Source organism: Pinus tabuliformis, chromosome Q (assembly GCF_031772625.1).
Source record: "Pinus tabuliformis cultivar Carrire ecotype Pingquan chromosome Q, CPIR1, whole genome shotgun sequence".
NCBI classification, from domain to species: domain Eukaryota; kingdom Viridiplantae; phylum Streptophyta; class Pinopsida; order Pinales; family Pinaceae; genus Pinus; species Pinus tabuliformis.
The window spans coordinates 1344020000-1344041992 of record NC_142296.1 but is presented as its reverse complement, the minus strand read 5'-3'; positions in this window follow the sequence as shown (position 1 = coordinate 1344041992).

Below are 21993 nucleotides of genomic sequence, written 5' to 3'. Positions count from 1 at the left end.
CTTATGAAGAGAGCCCTCTCCTGGCCTAGTAGGGCTAGCTACTTGGCTAAGAGTGGTTTGTGGTTACCCTGGCATTGCCTTCCTTCAGCCTGAGGTTCAATCTAGGTGCTAACATAGTGGCGACCATACTGGGGAAAGAGGTGACAAATATTCTTCAGGAAAGATCATCAAAGTTCAGATCTGATTGTTGATGGTGAACAATGGTCAGATGCATGCGAAGGCTGAAATCATTCAATTGGCGACTCTAGTGTCGAAAAATCCCAAGGTTCATAATTTTTATGGCAACTCCACTCTTCAAGAACCAGTAGCCTGAAGAATTTCTTGGTGAATTCATTGTTATCAAAATGGATTCGTTTGCTCAAAGGTACGCTCCCATGAGACGAGATCACATTCCACGTTTACCAAATAAAATTCCTAAGGTAGATTGGCAAAGGAATTTGCCTATGTTTAAAGATGATGATAGGAATGATGTTGCTTTACATCTGGTTAGATTTCACATGCATACTCACAAGTTGAAGGTTGATTTTCCTGAAGACTACTTGATGAAGATATTCATGGCTGCTCTGGAAGGTGAAGCCCGATCTTGGTATGAAAGTTTACCGCCTACTTGTATTTACTATTTAAAGGATTTTCATACCATGTTCTTTGAAAGGTATAAAGAATCTTGTCCATCCTTAATATTAGTTCAGAACTATTGTAAACATGTTTATATTTTTATTGAAAATCTTGAGAACATATATGAAGATGATGACTTCATGGACGATGAGATCATGGAAGCCCTGTATGAAAATCCATTTTAGCGGCATAAAGAGAGCTTAGAGGATACTTATCAAGATGCTCAGGAAAATTTGCAGTAGGTTCAAGATCTTAGTACAATTGAAAATGATGGAAGACAAGGTCTTATTTCAGATCTACTCATAGCAGAAGATAGTATGCAGGAAAATCAAGTTCCAATTTCAGATTGTGATAAAGTCAAGTTGGCTATTTCAGATCTAGATTTAGATCGTGATGATGAAGAGTACCTTGTTTTGAATCCCATGAAGGAGAGCTCTGTTGTTGAGATCATCTGGAATGAAGAAAACAAATTTATTGACCCAAGTGTTCTCATTTCATTAGAACAAAGCCTTCACGAGGAGGTAATCCAGTCCTTTTATGAAAAACAAGATGAGATATTTGTTCAAGTAAGTGAAAAATCTTCTTTGGATAACTCAGTGGTAAATGATAGAAGTGTTAGTTTTGAGTTTCAAGACCTATCTAAAGTTTTCCCTCGTATGATTGATGAGTGCGATAAGAAACATGACAATCTGGTTGCCATGTCATATGAAGATGATCAACAATGTATTCAAATTGCAGAAGACCAGGGAATTGAGGACTGTCATTCAGATTTTTCTTCTCATATTTCATGTTTTGAATTGTTATTTCAAGAAGACATCTGCTCACCTATTTGTTCAGAAATTTTCAAAGACTACAAACACACTCTTGCTGAGGTACATTATGAAGAGAGATCAGATTCAAGAGAAAAAGGTACCTTGTTTCTTCTAGATCAACGAGAGGTAATTTTTCATGTTTTTCAAGATCCAGTAGCAAGTTTATTGCAGTCAACAGTGAAGGTAATTATTGCAGTATTCAGTGATGATGGAGATCATTGTCAGCTCTATTTTTGGCTATCAAATTGTAAATATTTATTGTTGTCCAGAAAATCTGATTGGGAGAATCAATCGAGGAGGCATTTTCTTGATTCGTTACATTGGCATTTTGATATCGCCTGATTGTACATATGTATTTAGCAAGCAGGTGGTTGTCATCAGGATTTGAAGCCCTCACGTCTCGGTGATTTGCTGCCATCAATAAGTTTAGTAAGATTTTTATTTTAGTAAGTATTGAGTCAAGTTGTTATGTTGAGTTTCAACAATTAGTAAGTTTTCTGTAGTTTTTGACCGTATTAGCCCACATGGTTAGGCACTTGATCTATGGTGTTCTTGACACCTCCAAGGAGCTGCCATCCCCAATAAGGCCAATGTTAGTGTCAGTACTTGCAGCCTTCCACCAGCGATCAAACATGCTCTTACAAAGTGGTATTAGGGTGTCAAAGTCATTTTTTTCATTTTAGTGAGTCTTCAAGTAAAAATTTGGTCATTGGGTATTAGGTCTAGGACCGTTTTCACTCCTTCCAAAGTTTTCCAATTACTGGTCCATGTCACCCCTCAGCTGAGTGTGCCATCATTAAAATAGTTGTTATCATTATTACAGGTTCCAAACTATCATTTGTAAGTGAGTGGGCCATCTTATAGCTTGTTTCCTCAGTTGTGCTTTTAAGGCTCATTTCCCTCTCCTAGGGTTTTGAGGGCATTTTTCTTGGTTCCATGAATCCCATGATAAAAAAATCAACAAAACTTATATCCTAATGCTCATATACCTTCCCCTACCCTTCATAGACCATATTAAACACTTCTTGTCACTTATATCCCTCAAATTCACAATTTTACCACAAACCCTAGCCCATTGTTACAATTTGACACTTTTTTTAGGCTAGGCTTGTGTTTTTCCCTTTTGGACCCCTTACCCTCACTCAATATTTGAAATTCCACTTTCCCCTATTTCCTACCATCCCTCCCTACCTCCAAAAATTTTTCTAAGAATTTAGAATCCCCCATCCCCTTCATTTCCCTTCATGTCTACAAATCCCCTGTTTTCCCTTCACTAAACCCTAATTTCCTCTCCCACTAAGCTAGGGTTTTCTATGGAATCAGATCTATTTGAGAAGAGGAGGCATAAGGGATAAAAGAAGGTATGAGGCCATTTCATATCATCAACATCATGTTTCCATCATTTTTCATTTGTCAAGAAGTCATTCCAAGGGATAAGTCATTCCCCACACATAAGGGTCGGTTTTTCTTCAAACTATGTTTTTGACCAAGAAAAGATGAATTTGACAAAAGTGAGAGAGGTTTTTTTCCATCATATAACAAGGAAGAAAAACCTCAATTTTTTACACACGTGTCTTGGTTTTGGAGAAATGTCAAAAATACAGGTGCCACAGGAGAGTTGCTACACTTCTAGAGTGACCTTAGGAAAATGACGTTTTCTCCTAGCGGAAGTGTCCAAATGACTTGCTTCATAAGTCAAATGACAACTATACTAGAATATATTTCAAATGAATTATCATGAGCTCAAATTGGAGTTTAGGAAGACCTCCAAAAGTTGCCTACAACAACACACTGCATTTTTTGACCATTTTTGAGATATTGAGTTTTTGACAGTTGAAATCAGCTCGAAATTGAAAACTGAAGGAAGATATGGAAAGTAGACTCGACAAGATTTCCAAAGAGATATCCCAAGACTAATTTGGACACCAGGAAAGCCTCCAAAAGTGGCCTACAAAAAGTGTTGCGCATAGCCTTTTAGCGCTACGCATAAGACAATTTTCTACTAAATTGGCTCTATGCGCAATGCCATTGGCGCTACGCTTTTCCTAGGAGCATCAAATGGCCAAAATAATACCACCATTGGATTCCTAATGATGTAAGCATGCTCCCTATGCATTTTCTAAGCTTTTGGAGCAAAACTGGTCAGCCAAAAGGTCAAAAAACACCTAAAAAATCATGTTTCTGCCCCTATTTTGACCATGGCGTTGTGCATAGAAAAAGTCTTGGGAGAATCCGTTTTTGAGGGGTCAATTCAACTCAAAATGGGAAAATAAAGGCGGATTTGGAAATTAGATAGGATAGGCTTTCCAATGAGCTATCATGAGCTCAATTTGGACACTAGGAAGGCCTCCAAAATGGACCTGCAAAGAGTGTTGCGCATAGCCTTCTGGCATTGTACATAGGACAATTTTCTGCTAAATTTTCACTTTATTGTGCCATGACTGTAACTTTTGGGTTTTCTCTCATGGATGATGTTTTTACTGATGTAAATGGTGACTAGGCATGTAAATAAGATGAATATTAGTTATTGGAGGGTAGATTCATTGGATCAAAAGTTCTCTTGAAGTCAAATGAATCAGTTTCCTCCCTTTTAGAGGCAAGTTGTTAGGGTTGCCTAGATTTCAATTTCTTGTTCAGCTTTTGATGGATTAATTCCTCATATTAGGGATTTAACCGCTAAGGATGGGAGGAGGTTGAATTAAGGTCTATATCTTCTTTTTCTTTCTCATTGTAAAGGGTTGGATTTAGTGGGATTTCTTAGGCTTTGATAGACATCATTTTGTACTAGTTACAACAGAGATTAATGAAAAATTGCAGCTATTTCTTTGGGATCCATGTGGTATGATGCTAAGTTTAGTTTTTCTTATGTTTTCATGTGTTAAAATGTATTATTGACTCCATTTCATCATTTCATACTCTTTATGTGAATGTATACAAGTCTGAAAGGTAGAATCCATAACTTTTATGTTATGTTTTGGGTAGACATTTCACAGTCTGTGTTTTCTTCAATTCAGGAAGAACCCATGAGGTTTACATGCTCTTCCTAGCTCCTCACCTATCTTTCCACCTCATCCATCAAACCCTAAGGTTTTGATCATTGTGCCTACCTTGCCCCATCGAACACCCTACAGTTTTGACCTAATTTCCTTGCGCTAACTGTTTGGCTCCTCCTGATCCAGCAAAACGCTTCAAAATCAAATCAAACCTTGTGCTACTATACCTAGCCTAATATCAGTTTCTAGATCCTGTCAATTTGGATGAAATCCTTATGAAGAGAGCCCTCTCCTAGACTAGTAGGGCTAGCTACTTGGCTAAGCAGGGTTTGTGGTTACCCTGGCACTGCCTTCCTTCAGTCTGAGGTTCAATCAAAGTGCTAACAATGATAACGAAGACTTTGTTATTCAACCAATATTTTCTACTTCACAAATAGATGACAAAGATCAAATTTTAAATCTGATGAATAATAATGATTCTTCTTCATATTGTGAACAAGCTCAAAACTTTCAAGAACAATGCAATACTGAATATTTATCATCTCATAAAATGGATTTACATTCTATGGAAAAAATTGACAATTCTTTAATAGACATCTTTCCAGGAAAAACTTTGAATATTAATGATAATCTAGAAGAATCCCAAAAGAAATAATTGATTGAGATGTTACAAGAACATTCCTATGCTTATGCATGGGAATACATTGACATGAAAGGAATTTATCCTAATACTTGTATGCATCATATCTATATTAAATAAAATGCCAGACCAATTCAACAACCCCAAAGGAGGATGAATCCAAATAGAAGGGAAATGGTTCTGAGAGGAGTTACAGAAATTGTTGAATGTGAAATTCATTTAGCCAATATAAAATAGTCAGTGGGTCTCACCATTAGTGATTGTTCCAAAGAAAAATGGAAAAACGAGAGTATGGATAGATTATAGGGAATTGAATAAGGACACCTTGAAAGATCATTTTCCTCTTCCCTTTATAGATCAAGTCCTTGATACATTCGCAGGGAAAAAGTATTTTTCATTGATGGATGGTTTTAGTGGATACAACCAAATCTAAGTAGCTCCAAAGGATCAAGACAAAACAATTTTACCTGTCCATGGGGAAATTATGCTTACCAAGTACTTCCTTCTAGATTATGTAATACACCTGATACATTCCAAAGGGCAGTTATAGGTATTTTTCTTTTATCTAATTCATTATTGTGTGGAAGTTTACATGGATGATTTTACTATCTATGGTAATTCTTCTGAGGAAGCTCTTGAAAATTTAGAAAACGTTCTCATTATATGTAAAGAAACAAATCTCTCACCAAGCCATGATTTTTTTTATGATGTTCATCGAGGGAATTGTTTTAGGCCACCACATTTAAGGATATGTAATTAAAGTGGATGCATCTAAAGCAGAAGTTATTTCCAACTTATCATTTCCTTCTTGTCAAAGAGATGTTAGAGTTTTTCTTGGTTTTACTAGTTATTACAGAAGATTCATAAAAAACTTCACAAAGATAGCTTCTCCACTTTTCAAATTACTTACAAAAGACTGCGAATTCATTTGGACTTTTGATTGCCAAAAAGCTTTTAAAACATTCAAAGAAAATATTTCTGAAGCACCCATCTTAAGATGATCAAATAGGAGTCTTCCTTTTCATATTTCAATCGATGTTTCAGATACAAATTTAGGATATGTATTGCAACACAACTATTTGAGTCCTTATGTCATTTATTACACAAGTAAAAAATTGGATCCTACATAGTTGAATTATACTGTAACATAAAAGGAGTTTTTAGATGTTGTACATGCCATTAATAAGTTTCAACATTATATCTCTCGTTATGAAACTTTTGTTCACACAGATCACTCTGCAATTAGATATTTAATGAATAAATCAATTACTAATGGTAGAGTTACAAGATGGTTATTGTTATTACAATAATTCAATATTATTATTTTGGATTGGTGTGGGAAGGAAAATACAGTTTCTGATTTTCTATCTAGAATCCAAAATGATAATAAGGATATCCATGTAAAAGATAATTTTCCTAATGAATATATTTTTGCAGTGTCTATTAAATCTCCTTGGTTTGAAGATATTGCTAACTATGTGGCCATAGAAAAGATACCTTTATATTTGTCTCCTCGGAAGAAAAGGAAAGTTATTCAAACCATTGCATCTTATTCATGGATAAATGGAGAATTTTACAAAATAGGGTCTGACTTAACCATTCAAACATGTGTCAGAGAAGATGAAGTACCATAAATATTAAAGTATTGTCACGATGAAACATGTGGATGACACTTTGCTGATAAAATAACTTCCTATAAAATCCTTCTCTTAGGATATTATTGGCCTTCTATTTTTAAATATGCCAAATAATATGTTAAGAGATGTGATAGTTTTCAGAGAATGGGAAAGTTTGTTCTTCAAATTAAATGCCTCTACAACCTTAGATAGTTATTGAACCTTTTGAAAAACGGGCTCTGGATTTTGTTGGTCCAATAAATCCACCATCAAGGAAAAAAGGTACATTCTTGTAAGTATAGATTATGTCACAAAATGGCTAGAATCTAAAGAACTTCCTTTTGCTACTAGAAATGTTGTAGTTTCATTTCTTTTTTAGAATATTTTCACTCGTTTTGGTGCTTCAGGGGAAATTGTGACAGTTGAAGGTACTCAATTTACATCCAAGTTGGTGCAAAAGATAATGGAGGAATACAAAATCAAACATCGGAAATCCACTTCATATAATCCACAAGAAAATGGACTAGTTGAAGCTACTAATAAAGTACTTGAAGCAATTCTTACTAATCTGATTGAGAAAATTAGTTTTGTTTTACTAAAATTCCTTTTTGGAATATATTAAATATGCTTGAGAATTTATGCAATTATTTGCAATTTTAAACATGGGTTTTTGAGTGCTTTTATGTAATTTTTATGTGCAAATGAACATAAACAATTGATCAAAAAACAACATATAACAGACATAAACATCACCATAAACAGTATCACAATAGCACATGATGAAGGAGTTCACCCCTCCTGGGTTATGCCTCCTTGGTCGAGTTTCTAATGTCTTGGCCCTCTCTATTATGCTAAAAAATGTGAATACATCAGTTTAGAATGCTTAGAAAGATCTAAAAACTATTCTAGTGGCTCCATAATGCCCAAATATGCTTGTGTAACCTCTTTCTTCTCCTGATTTGGTAAAAAACTCGGTTATGGCCTTTCCAAGTCTTTTGACCACAAATTCGCCAAAATTCGGCACCGTACTACAAATTTTCCCCAAAACATGCTAACAGAGATACAATTTTACCGATTTTTAGGCGAAATTTTCAGATGCTTTAAATAGCCTCCAATGCCTTAATTTCAAAAAACGGGGCCATATAACGGCCACATGCTCGGGGCTAAGGCCAACATCTTGGCATCGCCCACGGGGCCCTTGCTCCCCTCTATTGGTGTTTGTATAGTGGTGGTGCGACCAAGGGTTGGCCCCTACCCCAAATGGCGTGTTGATATAATTTAAATAAAACCCACGACTATAATGGTTAAGAAACAATTGTGATAACATGTTCGTGGAAGGCTTTGGACTGTGTTTTGAGGTTGCGAGTTCGACCCCCGCTACCTCTACCTAGACTTGACCCATAATTTTGGTGGTATCATTTTGGCGGCCCCCGAGCTACCACGTGGTGACCTTCAGCTAGGCCACATGTTTGCCCGTGGTTGGCCACCAATCCAACCAATCAAAACGCCAAATCCGACCCAATAAAAAAATGCCACTTGTTAACCTACCATTTGTGAGAGAAGCCTATTAACCATGCACCCTGCCACATACACCTACAAAGTCAGCGCCACATTAGCAGTATAGATTGTTGACTGGGCTGTCAATTTGTTTCAAAAATTTTCTTGTTTGGGAAAGTGAACAAAATATGATTTTGGGAGCATATGGTGTTCTTTTCACGTGAAATGAGTTACGTCAAATTCAGGGTGATGAGCACTACGTGGTCATGTAGGCTCCACACCAATCTAACAACTTTGAATTTTGAGCTATTTTTTTAGCACCTGATCATTCCTCCCCACTAGAATCCTTTTGGACCCCAAAATATCACTTTTAGTTGTCTAGTAGGTGAGGGTACAGTTCCCTCACCTTTCCAATCTCAATCCATTTATCACCATCTTGGAATTTGTGATTTACCCGATGCTTTTCGTTCCTTGCTTTATACTTTCCTTGGCTCTTTTCAAGCTGATCTTGTACTCTTTGACGTACCATTTGGATTCATTCAATGAAATCCTTGACTTTTTCCATGTTACCATCAATAGCAACATCCTTCTTACTAGTATGATAGAATACACTATGATGCAAATGTTAAACAAATTCCTTTACTTGATTGATTTGACTAAAGATTGAATGTACATCTTGAAAGTATGTATTTTTTTTTATCATAACTTTCATGCAAAACAAAATGATGCTTGAGGAAAGTAGTTACACAAACAATAGGCCTAGAAAGCATATCAACAAACTTGTCGATTATACCTTTATTATTCCTTTTGACCAAGTGGAATAGTAGAAGAAAACCCATCCAATGAAAGTGTTTTTGTTGCCGCAACTTAATCAGTGCACCATTGAAAGTTTCCAAATGAAAACGGATAGGCTTACCATGTTGCATGAATACTGCACCCATGGTGTAGTCGCATACATCAACCTAAAACTCAAATGAATTTTTCAAGCCTAGAAGAGAAAGTATAAATGCTAAACTGATATTTTCTTTCAAAGAATCAAATGCCTCTTTTTGTTTGCCTCCCCACTGGAAGACCTTTTGCACAATTGCCAAAGAATGCAAATGAGCTACAATAGAAGAAAATTTAACAAACATTTTCCTCCAACATTGGGCTCCTCCCTAAAAACTCTTATCCAAATGACTATCTTGAGCATTTACCAATCCATAAAGGCATCAATCTTGGAGAGGTCTAACTTTAGCTCACCTTATCCAATATTACGGCCCTAGTACATCAAAGAAGTTTTACCCAACTCATACTTTGACATATTCAATAACAAATCTTCTAGACATATTACATCAAGTATTTTTCTCTCGTACATGATACATTCATAATGAAATTTTATGAAAATGAAAATGTCATCCAAGTAGACTATCATGTCTATAAATAGATTTAATACGTCTTTGTTCATATGCATGAAAGTAGAAGGAGCATGGAAAATACCAAAAAACATAACAAGCCATTCAAACAAACCTTGCTTGGTTTTGAATGTTGTCTTCCATATGTCTCCTTCATCAACTCTACTTTGATGATAGCCACTCCTTGAGTCCCATTTAATGAAATGATTTCCATTCTTCTGGGACACCAAAACAATAGGTGCACTACATGGTGAAGGAGATGGTCGGATGATTCTTTTGTTCAACAACCCTTGGATTTGTTTTGTTATTTCTGCACTTTCACTTCTTCACATCTGATGCATGTCAATGTTAGGAAGAAGACACTTTTGCTGCAATGATATTTCATGCTGGATTCTCCTCTTAGGAGGAAATCCCTTTTCTTTCTAAAACACTTCATCATCATGGCTAACTACATCAAGAAAATCAGCTTTCAATTTTGAATTACAACCATCAAATGCTTCATAATCAACATCAATATTGGGTTTGATCACAAGAAGCACTAAATTCTTGCTTGAATTCACTAGTATCTTCATTTTCCCTGCATTAACTAATGAAACATTTAGTTTCTTGCAATGAGCTCTCACAATATACTCCACACCATCTTTGAACAAGTGGTACTTTTTTTCATGACTATAAAAGATTTCTTTTCTATCATAGAGGTAAGGACCACCCAAAACAATTCCTGAAATATCAAGTGGCATAACATCTAATTCAACTTCGTTAATGAAGTTTGTTGTGATTGCAAATCGAATAATACATTTTCTTGTAACCTATAAGTTTGTGTCCTTGCATATCCAACCAAATGGATATGGTTTGGGATGTAAAATAGTTTCAAGATTAAGTTTCCTGACTAAGTCATCAAATATCAAATTGGCTTGAGATCCACTATCAAATAGTGTGCCAATTTTGTATGTTTTGAGATTACCCTCACATGAAATAATTCAATCCTTGTTTCTTCATTTGGGGTGTTAGTGTGACAATTTAATATAATAGTGTTGGCAATGAATTCTTTTCCTTTTATACCCATTGTTGTAATTTTAGTTTCATCACCCGAATCGGATCCCAAATCCTCTTGAATGATGGCAGTTGTGTTTTCATTTCCTTTTTTGTTGAATTTCTTTCGTTTCATCTCAGGATGATGTTAGCTAATTATATATTACAGAGCAATGGAAAACATAAAATATATTGTTAAATAATGAATCCATACAGGTGAGGATAGTTTTAAATAGAGGAGGAATGATATATTGCAGATATATAAACACAGAAGACACATAAAACAAGAGAGACACAGATATATGTGGTTCACCCAATTTGGGCTACATCCATGGGAAATAGCCAGTCCTTCCTTTTATATTATCCATCAAACTGTAGAGATACAACTTACATCAGATCCGCTGTAATTCCCTTCACTCTCACACAATCTCCTCTTTCTTTCTCACTCATAATATAGATCTACATAGATGCAATACAATTCCATCATATATAGCGAGGGGTTTCCATCTAGGGCAAAACACCGTAAATTAAACATAACTTCTACCGTCAGATCTTTGCCTAATGAATGGCCCAGATTGACTACGAAATTACAACATTTTACAAGGCAATTTACATCTATTTTTAGCTTCAGGGGCACTGCCCCTGATCCCCTGCCGGGGGGGCTCCTAAAGATTGTTGTTTCCCTCCCCTTTAGACCCCCCTTACAACACAAATATTACAGGTGGCGTTGGTGCCACATTACGAACTGTGGTCCAATGCGGTGATACCTCTGAATAAAGAAGATAATCAGGGTCCACACCCAACAGATGAAGCTTCCAACAATGAGCTTCATCGTGACCCTGTTTGGAACAATGTTTACATATTTTTTTCTCTCCTTCCTTTTTAATGGATGATTTTTTCTTTCCTTTCAAACCCTTTTCTTTTTCTTTACTCTTAAATGGCCTTTTACTACCCTCTTCTGGTGCAATTTTTCCTATTGCCTCAAGATGAGTGGCTTTCACACACACCTCATCTAGAATATTGGGATTAAACATAAAGATAGTATGCCTAAGGTAATTGTGTAAACCCCCTATGTACTTCGACAACGTATCTTGTGATTGAAAATCTACACCTAATATTGGAGACCTTTATCTAAATTCTTGGATGTAATATTCCACATTTTGAGCTTTAAGTTGTCTAAAGTTCTGCCAATTCATGATGGCTTTTTACATATATTCTTGAGGGTAGAATTGTCTTTTAATTGCAGTAATAAAATCAAACCAAGAAATTGATATCTTACCATCTTTTTTTATCTCTTCTTGTGTCTTTCATTCCCACCATACTAGTGCTGCACCCTCCATCCTCAAGGAAGTTGATTGAATCTTAATGTCATCCTCTTGGAGGTTTTGAATTTTTCAATAGACCTCCAATTGACGAACCCAATTTTCAAGCTTCTCTACATTCACTTCACCATTATACATGGGCAGTTCAAATTTAACATCAAGTTTTAACAAGTGTGATTTACCAGTTATTTTTGAGCTATGTTGATGAGTACAAGTAATGGCTCTGTTAGTGGAAGAGGATGAAGATGCTTGTGAAGTTGAAGAAGAAGATGATGATGGTGGAGAGGGTGGAGGTTTACCTCTATTTCCATTACCTCCTCCTCTCGAAGAACCTTCTCCTTTGGGATGTTTGGAGCTTTCACCCTGCAGTTTGGTATTCCTCTCTTCATAGAGGACCTTCACCATCTCATTCATATCAAAGAAAGCCTTCCTAAAGGCCTTCTCATCCTTTGTCATGTTTGTAGGTTCTCCTTCATGAGAAATGCTCACTAAAGTCTCAACTAAAACTTGAGGAAGAACTGGTGGTGGAGATTGTGGCAACCTTGCACTCCTTCTCCATGACCCAACTTCAAGGCTTTCAACTAGCTTCCCTTCTCCTCTCTTGAGCTTCAACCTTGTAAGCATGACATTCATTTGCAAACAGTTAAATCCTTCTTGCAAAAATCAAATTAAAATCACTAATGCCCAACTTGATCTGATTGAGAAAATTAGTTTTGTTGTACTAAAGTTCCTTTTCAGAATATATTAAATATGCTTGAGGATTTATGAAATTATTTCCAAGTTTAAACATGGGTTTTCGAGTGCTTTTATGTAATTTTTATGTGAAAATTAACATAAACAAATGACTAAACAACAACATATAATATACATAAACATCACCATAAACAGTATCATAGTATCATAGGATCAAGGAGTTTACCCCTCTTGGGCTATGTCTCCTTGGTCCAGCTTCTAATGGCATGAACCTCTCTATTATGCTAAAAAATGTGAATACATAAGCTTACAATGCTCAAAAAGCTTTGAAATATGTTCCAATGGCTCCAGAATGCCCAAAAATGATTGTGTAGCCTCTTTCTACTCTAGATTTGGTTAAAAAATAAAGAAGTTTTGGCCTTTCCAAGTTTTCTACTAATCGCACCGCAAATTCCCCAAAATATGGCACCATCCTACAAATTGTCCCCAAAATGCACTAATGGAGCGACAATTTCAGTGACTTTTGGGTGAAATTGTCGAACGCTTTAAAGAGCCTCCAACGCTTTAAAGAGCCTCGAACGCTTTAATTCCAAAAAACATGGCCATATGGGGGCCACATGCTCAAGACTAAGGCCAACGGTCCACCCTTGTCGGTTGGGCCCCTGCTCCCCCTCCATTAGTGGTCATATGGTGGTGATGCGAGAAAGGGTCGGCCCCCATGGGCTGGCCCCTCCCCCAAATGGTGCATTCATATAATTTAAATAAAACCTGTGACTATAATGGTTAAGAAACAATTATGATAGCGCATTGGTGGAAGGGTTTGGACTATGTTGTGAGGTTGTGGATTGAACCCCCACTGCCTTTGCCCCGACTTACCATAATTTTTGTGGCCCCGGGCTGCCACGTGGTGGCCTTTGCCTGGGCCACGTGTCAGCCCTAGGTTGGCCACCAATCCAATCAATTAAAATCATTGAATATGACCCAGTAAAAAAATTCCACTTGTCAACCTACCATTCACTGGAGAAGCCCATTGACCAGTCAACCTACCACATACACCTACACAGTGAGCACCACATAAATAGTACAGACTGCTGACTCGACTGTCAATTTTTTTCAAAAATTCGATTGTTTGGGAAACTGAACAGAACATGATTATGGGAGCATACGGTATTTTTTTTGCATGAAATGAGTTGCATTGGATTCAAGATGATAGGGACTACATAGTCGTCTAGTTTCCACACCAATCCGACAACTTTGAATTTTGATCTATTTGTTTAGCACCTGATCATTTACCAAAATTGTACATCTGAATTGAAGGGATTGGGTAGAAAACCTTCCAGAAGCTTTATTGGCTTATCGTACTACATGGAGAAACACAACAATGCATAATCCTTATGAACTTGTTTATGGGAATCAAGTCTTATTCCCTATTGAGTTCCAAATAAAGACCTTCAAAACAACAGTCAAATTGGGTCTTGATCTATCAGAAGCCCAAAAAAAAAGAATGGAGCAATTGAATGAACTTGATGAGATAGGACAAGATTTTATTCATAGAACCAACATAGTTCAACAACAAAGATCTAGATGGAATGATAATTTTATCAAAGTTAGAAAGTTCCAACCAGGTGATTGGGCATTACATTTTGATTCTAAATTTAAATATTTTCAAGGAAATTTCAAACTCATTGGCTTGGTCCTTATGATATTGAAATGGTCTTTAATAACGGAGTAGTCAGAATTAAAACCATTAATGAAGAAAAAGTAACTTTCCTTGTAAATGGTCATAGGTTACGAATATATCATAAACCATTGACAAAGGAAGACTTCATAAGAAATATGCAAGATAATTTTGATTCTAAGTTAGTCAGGGAAGATTCTTCTTCCTCTCCAACATAACCTTCTACTTTCTTTTCCAAGAAAAATATAAAAAATAATAATAATAATGATAATAAAATTAAAATAAAAATTAATTGTATAAACATGAAAACCAACACTGTTGGCATGTTTATAAACAAATATAAGTTGAAAACCAAGAATTCTTGTCATCCTAGATTTCCATTAATTTCCCTATTCTTGTCCCATTTATTTTATTCCTCTTTTTCATAAATAAGACAACTACAGAATTGTTAATAATTTGCATCTCTCATGAAATTCCGTAGCTAACTTGACATATTACAACCAAATAAAATGAAGATCATGGCCAAAGCAACATGAATAAATACCACAGCCCAAAGCAACCTGAGCAACCTACAAAAAGAGAAAATTAGTAAGGCATAATGAAAGGTATGTAAATATTAGTGAAATATTAAAGGAAAAACATTGAGTTATGATATAAATAGATGATTATTTGTAAATGACGTTGCTGCCACCATTTCACATAATCATTATCCTTGTCATGACATGACATTTGCTCTTATGATCCAATTTCTAATGATCACACCATATTACAAGATTTGAATGAGTTATTAAGCTTTCCCATCTTTTGAATTTACTCCACTTCCTTCGTATATCATCCCATTCTACCTTACACTATTTCATTTCCTTCACGTTATATCCCACTTCCTTCAACTTTGTTTCATCCTTCCTTGCCGAAAATATCTCAACTATTACCCAAATCTCTTCCTTACCAACTCCATAGTTTTGTCAAAAAGGGAAATTGAGGACTGAAACTTCTTCAACATGGGAGTTATTTTGCATTTTGAGTTGAATGGAACCAAGTTTCTTGAAGCATATCTATAGGTGAAACAACAATTGTAGTAGGTATGATGGTTACAATTCTTTGAGAAGTTTGATGGGCATGACAAGGAGGTGACAAAGTCATTTTCTCAGACCTATGATGGAATAGAAGCAGAAATTAGAGATATTAGGTTGGTCTTGACATAGTCATTTATGGTGGAAGCTACAGGATTACCAAGAAATGGAGAAAGTTGGTTTAAAAACTAGAAAATCAAACAAAAATGATGGGAAATCTTCCTTAAAAACCCAGGTATGGACATCTCCATTTTGAAGAAAGGAATTCCAGTAACAACTTTAAAAAATAAATGGAAAAATTTATTGTTAATCATTTAGAAGTTTATAACTTGTGAGGGTAGGTTTCAGAATATGTTCTTCTATCATGCTCAGTTGATGATGCATTCTATTGATGGAAATGAAATTAATTTTCCATGTTTCCTTCTTTGTAGTTTAAGAAAAATGGTTGCTAACATCCAAAGAAAAATACAATCTATTGAGAGTTTTCTGTATGATCATGGGTTAGTAAAATTTTTAATTGAAGCTCAATTGAGGAGTAAAGGGGATAGTTAGGGATATTTTATGGTTCAAAATAATTTTAACTAAGCTCAGCAAGATTAACCCAGTTCCAAAATAAGAAGAAGCTGACGAAAATTTCCCCCAAACCCTAAGTTTCAAAATGAAGATTTACCTGCACAAGAATTACCACAAGATGAGCATACACAAAAATACTTTGATGATGAAACCCCTCTTGCAAATGTTTTAAAGAGTCTTAGAAACAAGAAATCTGTCAGTACAGATGAAGGTCCATCAAAACAAGGAACAAAGGAAGACAAAATTAGCAAGAAAAAATGTGCTCTCATTTTGAAAAAACATCAAGAAGAAGTGCACGACTTATGAAATCAATCATTAAACAACCTCTAGGTTTTTTTGATGTAGAATAAGAAGAAGCAAAGAGAATGCCATCACAAATTTCAATTCCAACAAGAAAGACCCCAGAAACAGACCATGTTCAACAAGAAATCTATGATTATATAGAATCACTTGAACAAAAAGCCCAAGGGAAAGTTGTTGATTTATCCTCAAATAAAGAATAAATTTTAACTGAATAAGTTCATTTCATCCCTCCAGAAGAATCTAGAATTGAAAATTCTCTTAAACATGAAATTTATGAATTAGAAGTGTTAAACAAGTATTTGAAGCAGTAACATGAAGCAATGAAGGTGAAAAATGAAATTCAAAGGACTCAAAACAATAATATTCTCCTACATATTTTGCATTGGTACAATAAAAACAAGAAATTAAAGGTTAAAAATAAACTTCTCAAAAGTAAAATCAGGAGTTTGTAGTGCAGGATTTTAATGGAGAAACCAAGGACGACAACCAGAACCATAAAAATAAAGAATAATAATTTAGATGTTCTTTCTCAAGCCTCAAAGGTAGCTCAGTGACAGAATAGGTCACAAAATTTTAAAATTTTTTGCATAAGGACATGCAATATCTTATGTGTGTGAGAGTGTTGAAGACCAAAATTGTTCCTTTTTGACACCTTCCTTAAACTCCATTTACTCCATTTTCTTCCTTTTTGACCATAATAACTCCAATAAAGTGTCACCTTGCAAGGTTATCAAAAAAACCAAGTACTTAATCATATTTTACTCATAGTTTCATTGTTTCCTTATTATTTGATTTAATATTTGCATAAGCTATCGAATAACTTCAATTCTGCAGCTAATGATCGATTCTACAACTTACTTGAAGATTCTGTAGGTTCAGAAACATCATTTGAGGAAAAAAATGTATGAATAGGTAGTTGAAAACCATCATAACGATATCCACCTATCCCCATGATCTAGTAAGATGATAGGGATGTTGTATGAGCAGGTCAACGTGGAATTCAAACTAGCGGAAAAGAAGCCAAAGGTGAATCAGGCGAGTGAGGAGATCAATGATAAGGATGAAGCTATATTTTTCCTCATGATTTTCTTCTCCGATAGAAAATCATGAGGAATCGATATTTCATGTTATCTCATGTTATTTTTAGAGCTTTTTTCGAGTAGGATAAGCTTAGAAAAATCAAAACAGTTTAATGAAGGAGGTTATAAAATCTACCTCTCGGCACGACGATGACATAGACTGGTTATTGTTTGAAATACTCTTTGCAATTATTAAAGTGAGCTTGTTGTTCCACTTTGTTGTGCATTTAAATGTGTGTTTATTCTCTGTTGATCGCTACACCTATACTCACGGGAGGGTCCCCTGGGATTTTTAAGGTTTCATTTCATTTCTAGTTAATATTTTAGTTTTGTACCATTAAATTAGGATAACCAATGTTGTTCATAGCATTCAGTTATCACAGTTAATCTTTGAGTTTTGATTTTCAGAGAATTATTGTGACAGTGAGGATAGAGTTTGTAATAGAGTTTGTTAAAGATTTATTTCATAGATCTAATCATTTCATTGTGTAAAGGATGAAGAAAATAATCAAAAGGGATCTATTATGCACATGTAAATTTTGAAGAGTAGAATAATTTAATTTTGAATTGCAATTAGAAAAGCTTTATCAGTGCGATTTAGATTTGGCAGTGTTATATTTTACTTTTGCACTTAATATTAGTTTCATTTCTATCAGTGTGAAGCATATCTAGATTTTCTAGTGTGATATTTTATTTCTATACTTAAAGTTTAGTTTCATTTCTGTCAAGTGTGAAGAAGAATTAGATTTGATTTTTTTTATTCATATTAGTTTCATTTCTGTTAGTGTGATACTTTATTTTCCTACAAGAATGATAATATTTTTACTTCGAGTGATCCTTGGATAAAACATGTTCATAAAAAAAATCCTAATTCAATTCAGAAATTGTTCACCTAATAAGGAATCCTAACACAAATGGTGCACATAGACTTCATTAGTTGATAGGCCCTGGTCTATAATTTATGAAGTAATTTAAGCTCAATTAAATTACCAAACAATATTGATTTTGTTTAAACATTATTAAAATTTTCCAGTAATATAATAATATTAATATATTCATATGTTATTAATACTACTATAATAACATAATAATAGCATCCATTTACGATTATTATTATAACACCAAACCTTAACTTATTACATTCATATTTTTATTAATTGTTTGTTTCGTTTTAGGGCTTTTTCTTGGTTTTTTTTCTTTGAATGTTGACTCTCATATTCTTTCTTCTCCCTTAACTTACTTATACGCATTATCCTTTAAATTATGTTCTTATGTTCTTTCTCTTGACAATTTGGTCTTGATCATGTGTTTGGTTTGATACTTGAAGCATCGACTATAAAATGAACATTAAGGTGAACCTCTGATGTAGCATTCTAAAAAATACAAGAACATAAACCTTCAAACAATAAATTTATCATACTCAAGCATAGAATAGGATCATCAGATTTGTCAGGGAATGGACAAAGGACTAAAAGAAAAAAATTGAAATGCAAAGGGTGTGGAGAGGAGAACTTGCTTCATTTCTCTCAAAAGGGAAATTTTTCAATTTCTAAGAGACCAATGCAAAGGATGAAACAACGAAGAGGATGTTTAAATTTTATGCAATAATGGAAATTAGAGTGGCACAAAGAAAGCATGTCATCATTTGGAAAAAGTATCCAGTAATAAGAGGGAACATAAAGAATTTAAGAAGGATGACTCACTCACAACTGGTGGTGAAGAGGAATGAAGGAGAAATAACAAAATGCAATATAAGATCATTAGATATAGGAAATAAATGCCATGGTAGAGATATGGGATTAACGATAATATTTTTTTTTATATATATAATATATAAACATATATGCACATGATTTTAAGGGGAAGGGTTTCCTTAGAATATTTAGAAGGCATTTCGGTTTTTAGGTTATCATAGGCCACAGGAAAATATTATCAAATCTTTTACATACGCGAATGTCCTAAGTGCCCTTGCTGAGTAAACATAAAGGAAATATTTTTAAATATTTAAATATCAATCAAATTAGACTTGAATAGGTTGTATAATGAATGATGAAATGGATTGAACTTCAGAGTGCCTAACTAATTCCTCAAAATTATTAAAATTCAATGAATGAGTAAAATGAAATTGGTTGCTAAAGTAGAAAGTAATAAGAATGTATGCAATTAACTAATTTTATTAGTAATTGACATGGGAATGAGATTTTGAAGCAGGAGAAGGTATAGGTTTATGAAGGAACTAACATTAATATTATTTGGGGTATCAAAAATGTCTTCAGTGACACAAATGACCTTGAGGACAATGGCAAGAGAATGAAAAGCTAGAGAGAGAGCCATGTTTACTCAAGAAAGTACCAACTAAGAATAGGTGATAATGACAAACATGTAATCGTGGAAACTAAATAGGATGCAACAATTGGTAAGTTAAATGATTTAGGTAAAAATTCCTTCAAATCAAGATATAATGAAGGGAAAAAGTTAAATAAGTGAGAGATAGATTCAAAAGTTAAAGAAAACTTAGGATTGGTAATGGAATATAATAGTGTTATTGTTACATTATATATGGTTATGATTTCTTAATAATTTAGTACATGTGTGTTTGATGCACTTAATGCATGAATGCTTATGTAAGACAATATTTAGAGTGACTAATTGTCATGAAAATAATAATGGTTAGTATTTTTAAAGAAGTAATGATTGTTGAACTAGACATTTTATGTCCCACACTCCCAAAAAAAAGTAAAGTGGGAAAATTGATTGTTAATAGATTATGAGAATAATATCTAAATAGAGAGAGTGAAGAAACTCTTGAAATTAAGATAGTTTGAGTTGTGTACATGATAAGTCTAATTGTCAAATAGAATCTTGGGAATGATTGAATGAAAATTATTAAATACGTAATAGAATGATGGTTTAGTTTCAATAAAAATACTATGTAGTTGAATTGAATGCATGTTTAAATGTGTCAAGAATTTGAAGTTATGATAAAATTCTCATGTTTTTGATATGGAATTATGTATGAAGCAATTTTGGAAAATAAATAAAATCTCTAATTGAAATTTTAAGGATATATCTAATGTTGACTGAATGTTTGGTACATGTGCAGAGAGGAATCACCCTAGAAGGTTAGATATAGGTTGAAAAGTAAAGAGGCCAAGAACAGGTATATTGAAGTGAAAATGGACCCTGAGACACGTAAACTAGGTTAAGAATAAGCCTGCGGAGACTCTAACAGTCTCTTTAACATTCCTATACATGAAAAACTTGTACAATTAGATCACCAAAGAAAGGGGATTTTCTAGAAACCAAAAGTAACAATGTAAACTTTGAAACGAGAACTCATACTGTTACCCGTTTTGTAGAGATAGCAAAAAAGTGACCCGATTTTGAAAAGGGTGATGCAAAACACACATGTTTTTTTTAGAGCATAGTTTTTGGCACTATAAGTTTTTTTATGTACATTGCATTTTAGAATGGTAGTTTTTTTTATGCTGATTTTAAAAAGTGGTAATTGTACACCAGGCCCTTTTTTTAAAAGGCTTTTATTTTTATTTTCTAATGTATGAAATGTAAATAATTATTTTGTAAATTTAATAATTTTTGAAGTGGTCTTTTTCTTCATATTTTCTTGTTTTTATTTAAATTTTAATTTTTTTGTAGTGAGGTTTTTATTGTTTTGCATATTTAAAGAAGAAGGTCAATATTTTGAATTTTTGATATTCTACATATTTATACATTGTTAATTAATTTTTGAATCCACATGAAATAATTGTTTCTAAAAACCACTGTTTTTTAACAATTGACATAAAAATAACCATTTTTAGCATAAATATAACTAAAAAATATACGTTTTGATAATTTTTTGCTAGAAATGACATGTCAAAATCAAAATTTTTATATGAAAATTTTAAGTAAAAATGGTTAAATAATAGTTTTTTTTAATGAATTTCATGTCAAAAAAATAATAATAATCATTTTTTTTTCAAAAAATGATGATTAACTTAAAAATTAATGTGAAAATCACATATTTCAAATATTGAACGCATAACAACTTTAATTGAGTGTATATTCTTCTCATAAAATGTCAAAGTCAAGACATTACAAGTATAACTACTTAATAGTTACAAAAAATGAGCTTGATTTCCAAGCATAACTTAAATTTAATCAATAATGTCACGTAATCCAAACTCTTCGTCCTCTAGAGTTTCATCATTGTCTTCTTCCACAATATTTTCTGCTTCCTTTTGCTCATTTTCCTCTTCTAATGGATCTTTGATGTCTGCGAATCTCCCAATGTATGTCTTTCCAAACATTCCATGTAATGGTGGTTGGGGTTCCTTTGCATTTTATTACACACGTGATTCACTAAAGTCCCCTTTCTTCGACCCAATTTGTTCCATTGCATCTGGAAGAAATTGAAGGGCATTAATTCTTTGCTGAATGAAATTGCACTGTATTGGATCTTTTTCAATTGCAATGCAATTTCTTCCTTTTTGAAGGCAACATGCTAATGTTGTACCTAATTATCAAGCACAAAAGAAATAATGAAGTAAATTAGTACAATGACATATTAATTAAAAAATAACATATTGAAATTCAATTCCATATAATAAAACTTACCTAAGCCAGAAAATAAATCCAGAACCCAATCTCCTTCATTTGAACATATGTCTATA